Source organism: Tursiops truncatus, chromosome X (genome assembly GCF_011762595.2).
Source record: "Tursiops truncatus isolate mTurTru1 chromosome X, mTurTru1.mat.Y, whole genome shotgun sequence".
Lineage (NCBI taxonomy): Eukaryota > Metazoa > Chordata > Mammalia > Artiodactyla > Delphinidae > Tursiops > Tursiops truncatus.
In genome coordinates, this window is record NC_047055.1 from 69654453 (window position 1) to 69664289 (window position 9837).

Here is a 9837-nt window from a genome sequence, read left to right on the forward strand (position 1 = left end):
CTTGCCATAGTCCCAGTATGAATTAGTAGCACCTGGTCCCCAAGCCCAATGCATAAGAGCCCCTTCTGTGCTCCTCCTCCTCCTTCATCCTTCCCATAGTCAGTCAGTCACCAATTCTGCCTTATTTTATTGTTACCTATTTCTCAAATTTTAATCTTCTCTTCATTCTTACTACTACCTTGGTAGTTCAGACCCTCATCATCATTCACCGAATTATGCCATGGCTTCTTAACTAATCTCTGATCTTAACCAATCCTCTACTTGCTGATTTCTACTTCTTTAGCTTCTGCTATTCTAAACTCTGTTTTTCTACTCCAGTAGAAACACTTGTTTTGTTCAGTGCTTCCACGTCCCTACTCATTGTTTTTTTAATTGAAGTATAGTTGATTTACATTGTTGTGTTAGTTTCAGGTATACAGCAAAGTGATTCAGATTTTGTGTGTGTGTATATATATGTATATATATGTATTATGCCCACACATTCTTTTTCAGATTCTTTTGCACTATAGGTTATCACAAGATATTGAATGTTCATTCCCCGTGCTGTACAGTAGGTCCTTGTTGTTTATATATCAGTATTTTATATATAGTAGTGTGTATCTGTTAATACCAAAGTCCTAATTTATCCTTCCCCGCCTTTCCCCTTTGTTAACCATAAGTTTGTTTTCTACATGAGTCTATTTCTGTTTTGTAAGTTCATTTGTATCATTTTTTTTAGATTCCACATATAAGTGATATCATATAATATTTGTCTTCCTCTGTCTGACTTCACTTAGTATGATAATCTCTAGGTCCATCCATGTTGCTTCAAGTGGCATTATTTCATTCTTTTTTTATGGCTAATATTGCATTATATATATATATATATATACATATATATATATATTAAATACATACACACACCACACACACACACACACACACACACACCTCTTCTTTATCCATTCATCTGTCAGTGGACATTTAGGCTGCTTCCAGGTCTTGGCTATTGTAAATAGTGCTGTTATGAAAATTTGGGTGCATGCATCATTTCCAATTAGAGTTTTCTCTGGATATATGCCCAGGATTTGGATTGCTGGATCACATGGCGACTCTATTTTTAGTTTTTAAAGGAACCTCAGTACTGTTTTCCATAGTGCCCGCACCAATTTACATTCCTGACAACAGTGTAGGAGGGTTCTTTTTTCTCCTTACTCATTTTGATTTCTCTACCTGGAGTTCCTTAGGCAGATAAATACTAGAGTTCTCCCAGTCTACTACAGTAGGTCAGGGCTGTGTTTTTTTTTCAGGGAATTTGTCCATTTCATCCAAGTTGGTGAATTTAGTGGCTTAGTTCATAATATTTTCTTATTCTTCTAATGTTAGTAGATCTGGTGATTTCCCCTTTTTCATTTTTGGTGTTTGTAATTTGTACCTTCACTTTCTTGATCAGTCTGAGTAGAGGTTTATCAATTGCCTATTTTTTTCCCAAAGAAACAACTTTTGGTTTCATTGATTTTCTTTCTTTGTTTTTCTGGCTTTATTTCATAGATTTCTGCTCAGGTTTTTATGTCCTTCTCTTTGCTCTGAGTTTATATTGCCTTTCTTTTTCTAGTTTCTTAAGGTGAATTCTCATTAGAGCATTGATTTGAGACCATTCTTTTCTTCTTAATGTAAACTTATTTTTTTGAAGCTAACATAACCTCAAGATTTTATTTCCCTTATAATAAAACAAAAGGTGAAGCCCAGAACGGGATGATTTGGCCTCTTCTCTTGTTGTCTCTTCCCAGTTCATAATGCATGCATCTATCAATAGCTGGCATTCTTTTAGATGTATAATAGGGCTTAAGCATTCAAGCCTTAGCACAATTTTCTTTGTAGTTTTAGCCTTTGCCGGAAAATCCACTTAGCCTGCTCACCATAGCCACTCTACTTCCTGTGGTAACACTGCTTTCCTGGGACAGGCCAGAATCCTTGCCCTTCTTGTACCATGTCATTTTGTTGGGTTTGTGCTAGTCACACTTCTTATAGAAAGTCTAGTGGGTCTTAGGAATGTTTACCATGTTTACCAGGGTACTATCCCTATAAATTTTTAATGCTTTGAATTTCCGTGTAAACACTGATTTATTTATATCCCACAACTTTTTCATGTGTTTTCATTTTCAATTCAAGTTTTTATAATTTATCATTTGACTTTGAGTGATTTAGAAGTGTGGGAAATTTTTCCAAATATCTTTCTATTCTTGATTTCTAATTTAATTATGTTGTGAATTCAAAGTATTAATTCAAAGTATTGAGAACATACTTTTGTACAATTTCAGTTTTTTAAACTTTGTCGAGATTTGACTTATGACCCAGTATACTCTTGGTGACTATTTCATATTTACATATGACTCACTTATAGCCAGCCCTTCGTTATCCAAGGTTTCTTCTGTATCCAAGGTTCCACATCCATGGATTCAACCAATCAGGGATTGTGTAGTACTCTAGTATTTACTTTTGAAAAAAATCTGCCTATGAGTGGATCTGTGCAGTTCAACCCCGTGCTTTTCAGTGGTCAGCTGTACTTGAAAAGAATGTGTATTCTGCTGTTTGTTGACTAGAATTCTCTATAAATATCAATTAGGTCAAGTTGGTTTACAGTGTTGTTCAGGTCTTCTGTGTCCTTACTAATTTCTTTTGTGTTCTTTTATTACTAAGAGGGTTGTTGATGTGTCCTGACTATAATCATGGAATTGTCCTGTTTCTCTTCTGAGTTCTAGCAGTTTTTGCTTCATGCCATTTTGAAGCTCCAATCTTAGGTGTATATACATTTAGGATTCTTATGTCTTGGTGGTGAATTGTCCCCTTTATCATTATGTAACGACTCTCTTTATCTCTGGTAATATTCCTGTCCTGAAGTCTACTTTGTGTAGTATTCATAAGGGCACTCAGCTCTCTGATTAGTGTGTGCATGGTCTGTCTTTTTGCATCATTTTAACCTTTTACTTTTTTATGTCTTTATATTGAAGGTGAGTTTCCTGTAGGACAGCATAATGTGTTGTCTTGTTTTTTATCCAGTCTGACAGTCTCTGCCTTTTAATTGGGGTGTGTAGATTACTTACATTTCTACTATTGATATGGTTATATTTAAATCTACCATCTGGCTAGTCATTTTATATTTGTTCCATCAGTTCTTTCTTCCTTTCCCTTCTCTTTGCTAACCTGCATGTGCATTATTTTTTTATGGTTCTGTTTTCTCTTCACTCTTGTCTTATTTGTTAAATTTCTTTTTTCTAATAAAATTTTATCTTTATGTTATTTAATATTCATCTTTATCACATTTTTGAACAGTCATCTTCAAATTATGTTATACCAGTTCATGTATAGAGTAAGAACTTTTCCTTCCCCCCATTTCTTGTGCTATTGTTATATACTTAGGGGCTGTATTATTTCAAATTAATTTAAATTTCTTAAGTAATTTATGATTATAACCTTTGAGTAAAAATATTAAAATATTTCAACACAAAGTCCCCTTGACCATCCCTTCCTTGGAGGTAAACAATGTTACCAGTTTGTTACACATCCTTCCAGATGTCTGCTATGTATATGTGTGTGTATGTATGTGTATGTGTAGGTACATATACACACACACACACACACACACACACACACACACACACACACACTTAGAATATGTACAGTTTATTTGTTTTCCATAAAAGTTATACTATGCATACCATTCTTTGGCATGCTTCTTTTACTCAACAATATGTCTTATCAGTCTACCCATATTAGTACTTTTGGATCTGCCTCATTCTTTTTTGAAGTGCTGCCACAGTATTCTGTTAAATGGATTTCTCAGAGTTTTATTATTATTTTAGTTGATGGACATTTTTTTCCTGATTATTCATTATGGTAAATAAGGCCCCAGTGAATATCCTTCTGTATGTCTTATTGTGGACATTTTGGAAATGCTTTTCTAGAGTACATACCTAGAAGTGGAATTACATTTCTCATAGAAACCTCCAGCAAGAAATAAAGGGGAGAGGAGAGGCAGAAATTAACCCAAGAAGGTTTTAAGGTTGCATTGGGGCTAGTGGGTGTGGTAATGGGTGTGGTGGGTGTGTCAGGGATGTGATAGATGATTTAAAGCCTTGGAAACTCTTTGGAGAATTTAATACAGTAATGGTCTCATCTTTGGAACTCAGGGACTTCTGAGGGAACATGGATTGGTTACTATTTTCATGCCTTGGGTATAAAGAAGCAACTTATTTTTATTCATCAGAGATAGAAAAGAGAAGGCTGTGACTCATCTTGACGGTCTATCAGATGGGTCAAATAAGTTGACCCAAGTCACATGGCTGTCACAGAGGAATGAGCGACAGTCCAGTGGGCTAAAGAAAGTTACTAAATTTAGAGATTGTCTGGTTGTATACCTTCACTGTTTACATAGGAAGCAAGGCCTGGAGAGGGAAAGAGACCCGCTCAAGGTTTCATAGTAAGTCAGTGATACTGCTGACATATTTCAGCCCAGCTGTAAGAGGCAGAAAAGCAGAAATAGGAAGGAGATAGCTTAGTCCAGCTAGGGGAAGTGGTGGTGGGGGGCCGAGGAGACAGAGAAGCAAACAACATTTCCACCTACTCTGCCCCCTGCAGCCCACTCTCTTCCTTTCTCCAGATTTTTGTGGACTTCTTTCTTCAGCAGCATCAAAGAAGTCCAAAAAGGAAAACTAAACAATCCAAATTATAGGATAGAGGAAAAACCCATGTCCTTGTAAATGTTACCATTCTGCAGCAAAACAAACATGGTAGAAATAATTAGGCTTTGGTCTGGGTCTGCGATGTGGAAGATGGGCATAAATAGTCGCTAAACCATCTAGTGGAGCCACAGTAATTCTTTCCTGGAGGGTTAGAGCAATGGGTACATTACCCAAATGCAGCTATTCAAAAAGTGGTCTAGATTCCCTTGCAATAATCATTAATTTCAGGCAACAAAACAAAATAAAATAAAGAAAACAACAAAAGGAGGGGTGGGTCATTAAACAAAAAAGCTGGGCACTCAAAAGAGACTTCCCACAGCTAGAAAGTTGTGGAGATGGATTTGAAACTGTCACCAGGTGCTTGCCTACTTTTACAGTAGAGGTCCTCAAACTGACCTGCCCTTAAGCATGACGAAGGATGCCCTTTGAGAAGTGCAGCATCTTGAGATGCTGTCTTTAGGAGTTATTGGGAACAGAATATTCTTCCGGTTTGGAGATGCTCGAGGGGGAAGTCCCCTAGAGCAGTCTTTCTGTCTTGGGGTACTTGGGATGCCTTTTAAAAAGCCAGATTCCTGAAGTACCTCAACCCCAACTCCAGTACTGGATCTGTGGGTGGGCCCATAATCTGCATATTAAACAGTCACCCAGATGATTGTTATGCCTGCCTGCTGACATTTGGCCCAGGATGGGCTTGCCCAATCATTCTGCAGTGATAATGGTACTGTCTTTTTGAAGACCTGCATTAATTATGTCGAAGACCTGCCATTATGTCGAACCCCTTTGGTAATGGTAATTTCACATGGTTCAATCTAGTATCTTTGTTTCTTTAAATTTCAACTGAGCTCTAGACAATGAGTTTTCTAGGTCTTTCTTTGGGCACACAGGGTGAAGAGAATTTTTCAGGATGTGAATGTTAACTGACACGTGACCTTAGGACAGTGGTTTCCATATCAATAAGTTGGAAACATTTCGGGGGGGGCAACTTAGAATTCCCCTTTCTATTTGGAGTCATGAAGTTCAAAGATACATTTTATGAGGTAGCAGGTCTTCAGGTTTTAAAGATAGTTATGTTGTTATTGTGTTCCAGACCTAATCCCTTTTTCCGAATCTCTACAAACACACTGGGAGGGGTTTCTCCCCGTATTGCAGGTAAGGATTTAAGGTGGTAAACCTCTTCTGGAATGAGGCAGGAAAATCAACTCTTCAATCAGTCAACACAAAACTCCCAGTAATGAATTGAGAGGGCCAGGATCACAGACATAATAATTGGGAGAATTAAGCCTTGAATGTATGTCTTTTGGAAGAGTCCTGGTGCTGTAAAAAAAAGAGTATGAATTAAATTCAACTTTGATCCTAAATTAGGATTGCTAGCTACTAGTTAGTTATGCGACCCTGGTCCAATCAAGTAATCTCCTAGAGCTATCTGCATCTCTAAAACAAAGAGAATTACATTTTGCTGAGCTGGTGGGGTTGGGGCTCCTGCTGTTTCCGGAGAAGGTGTGTGACACCCTCAGTGCAGTGCAGTGCATGCCCATAGGTGGTGCTAAGTAATGGTTATGATTAGTGAATCCAGGCTGAAGTTTTATTTTTCCACAGATGCACGGCAGCCTCTCAGGTCTCCCAGCCTGTTAGACCAGTTGCAACTCTTCCCCTCCTCCCCCCCACCATCCCCTTCACATGTACAACTGCCCTGGGGCATTTATCCTCCAGGGGATAATTCTCCATGAAGCTGGCACATCTGTCATGGGCACTAGTAGGTGCCAGCAAAGGCTAAGCTTTCAGAAGGGCTCCTTCATTTGATTTTTATCATTCTTCCATCCCCCCAGTGTGACTCATGAAAGCCCAGACTTCCTTTCCTTTCATCCGGAGTGATCTCTGACTCTCACAGCCTTTCTTGCTTGCCATTCTGAGCCTGGGAGAAAATGCTCAGGGTTACACTGTCAAATATCAATGAAGAAAGACCTCCTATGTTGGGCATCCTTGTAACAAAACTAATAAACACCAGTGTAGGGACTTCCCTCGTGGCTCAGTGGTTAAGAATCTGCCCTGCCAATGCAGGGGTCACGGGTTTGAGCCCTGGTCCGGGAAGATCCCACATGCCGCGGAGCAACTAAGCCCATGCACCGCAACTACTGAGCCTGTGCTCTAGAGCCCGTGAGCCACAACTACTGAGCCCCACGTTGCCACCAATTACTGAAGACCACGCACCTAGGGCCCGTGCTCCACAACAAGAGAAGGCACCGCAATGAGAAGTCCGCACACCACAACGAAGAGTAGCCCCCGCTCGCCGCAGCTAGAGAAATCCTGCGTGCAGCAACAAAGACCCAACACAGCCAAAAATAAATAAATAAATTTATTAAAAAAACAAACCCCCAAAACACCAGTGCTACATTTGGACAGAACTTTACAGTGTGCCATGTACTTTTCATATCCATTAGCTCATTTAATAGTTGCAAACTTCTGGCAAGGTAGTGTGATGGTTAAGGGTTAGGCTCTGGAATCTGCAGATTGCTTTTAAATTCCGATCTTCACCTTTTCTCAGCCGAATCATCTTGGGCAAGTAACTTAGCATCTCTGAACGCTGTAGGTTTAAGTGGAAAGTACTCAGAACATGGTCATAAGTGCCCAATAATTGTTAACTATTACTTCTATCATGCCCATTTTACCACATGACCTCAAGTTTTTCTGTAACCTCACCATTGGTCCTTAACCTAAAGGGTCAAACCTCACTTTCTTTGCTTTTCCTCTTATCCCCCTGCCTCCACACTCTCCTCAGCTTTGCTCCCCCCTCACACATAGCCTACAGTGAACTTTCCTTTTTCTTTTTGATAAACTTAATTAATTAATTAATTTATTTATTTATTTTTGGCTGCGTTGGGTCTTCGTTGCTGTGTGCGGGCTTTCTCTAGTTGTGTCGAGTGGGGGCTGCTCTTCTTTCTGGTGTGCGGGTTTCTCACTGCGGTGGCTTCTCTTGTTGCGGAGCACGGGCTCTAGGCACATAGGCTTCAGTAGTTGTGGCTCGTGGCTCTACAGCGCAGGCTCAATGGTTGTGGTGCACGGGCTTGTTGCTCCGTGGCATGTGGGATCTTCCCGGACCAGGGCTGGAACCCACGTCTCCTGCATTGGCAGGCGGATTCTAAACTACTGTGCCACCAGGGAAGCCCAGTTTTCCTTTTTCTGTTCAGCACAGGCTATCTCAGGCCTTTGCATGGGCTGTCATGTCCTGTCCTGAGCCCACATACTGAATCCTGGTAAATACCTACTCATCCTTCAAGTAGACTGACTCCCTTTTATCACCAGGCTCCCAGGTTGCTTTCTGCACACCTTGATTATAACAAGACTGAGATTGTCTCTTTTCCTAATTTATCTATTCATTAGGACTGAGTGCTCCCTGGGGAAAGGGATCATATCTTCTCACTTGTATAACTCCTGTCCCTGATATCTGTGATGTGCCAAATAAATGTTGGTTTGAATGAACAAGTGTTTATAGAATTCATCAATCCACCTAAAACTATGTTAGATAAACATTCAAGTTACTGAACCCAGAGGCTGTGGAGACAGTCCTGAACCTAGGCTCCAGCTCCTAGTCCCAAGCTCCTCTGGGCATCCCCCAGGCTGCCTCTCATTGTGGTCTCCTGACATTGCTGTGTAATTTTTCCAACCCAAGCTGGACACGGAAAGAAAGAAAAAAAACAACTAATCATATGAAAGCACTAGACCTTCATAGTTACAGGCCCAGTAGAGGTTTCCAGATGACAGCAAGCAGGCAGTATGCAAAGGCCTGCTTTTAATGTATCCGAAAAGACAAAATTATAGTGTGCCTGCCTTTCATGTGCTGTCTGTTTCGTCTTGCTGAATAAAAGGGAAACTCTGGCTCCAGGCTGATTTTCATTTACAAAACAGACTAAATTCTAACCCTTAAATTATCAAAAGTGCCATATACTTGACAAGCAGCTAAGCAGAGAGAGCAGAAACTGCCAAGTTAGTAATTAAACAGAGGTTAAGTCAAATTAAAAGAGACAGACATTCTTGTCTGGCGGTCAGAACAGAGGCCTGGAGAACCCCAGATCTGGCCCTGGTACCTGCATGTGTCAGAGTGAAGACTTGATGTGCAACCATGGTTGCCAAGGAGAGAGACCCCATGGGCTCCGTCCACCCCTGTCTGACTTCCTGGAAGGTCTTCTAATGTGAGAACCGGGGATGTGTTCTTGTTGAGAGATGGATCAGGGGAGGGTAGGCCTGAAAGGAGTCAGGAGGAGGCTGAGGGGACCCAGCTCTCCTCCATTTTCAGAATTTGTTTCCAAATATTATAAGGGACCATGGAAGAGTTTTTTTAAATATAAAATGATTATAACTTAGGATCTCTTATAAGTACTTCAATATAAATTATTCATTTACTCAAAATATATTGAGTGCTCACAACTGTGGACCAAGCTAAGTCCTAGCCTTGGGTTGTTGACATGCTGGTAGAGGAAGGCAGACAATAAACAAGCAAATAAATGCATAGTATTTCAGGTGGCTCTAAGTGACATGGGCATAACTATAGTAAAGGAGGAGGATAGGGAGATCAGGAGTAGGAGAGAAGGGAGTGGGGGAGAAGGGGAAGATGGAGTTGCTATTTATATTAGGCAATCAAGAGAGGCCTTTCTGATAAGGTGATATTTGAGCAGAAATCTACAAGGGGAAGAGAATTTCCGGCAGAAAGAACAGCAAGTGTAAAGGTCTTGAGGTGGAGGAGTGTTTTAGCAAGTTTGAGGAAAAGCAAGGATCTCAGTGTGGTCAGATCGTGGCAAGCAAAGAGGGCGTGGTAGGAGATGAGGTTTGAAAAAGATTAAGGGCTAGATCATGTAGGCATTCTAAGAACACTGGCTTTTATTCTAAGTTAAAAATGAAGGCTTTGAAGGCTTTTGAGAAGATCTTACATGATTTACAAGGGTCACTTTGGGCTGCTGTGTTGAGAGTAGAATGTAGGGAGATGAGAATAAACAGCAAAGGGAGACACAATTGTGGTTTAGGTCAGGTGGTGGTAAAAAGTGGTTGGATTCAGAATAACTTCTGAAAGTAGATCTTGTAGGATTTGCCGATAGTTCGGATCTAGGATGTTAAAGAAAGAAGG

At 40.2% G+C, this 9837-nt stretch overlaps 1 pseudogene; it reads right to left on the minus strand.

The window, feature by feature from the left end:
• Window positions 1-1700: 1700 nt before the first annotated feature.
• On the minus strand, window positions 1701-2042 carry LOC117310193 (large ribosomal subunit protein eL42-like; annotated as a pseudogene).
• Between the last annotated feature and the right edge of the window lie 7795 nt (window positions 2043-9837).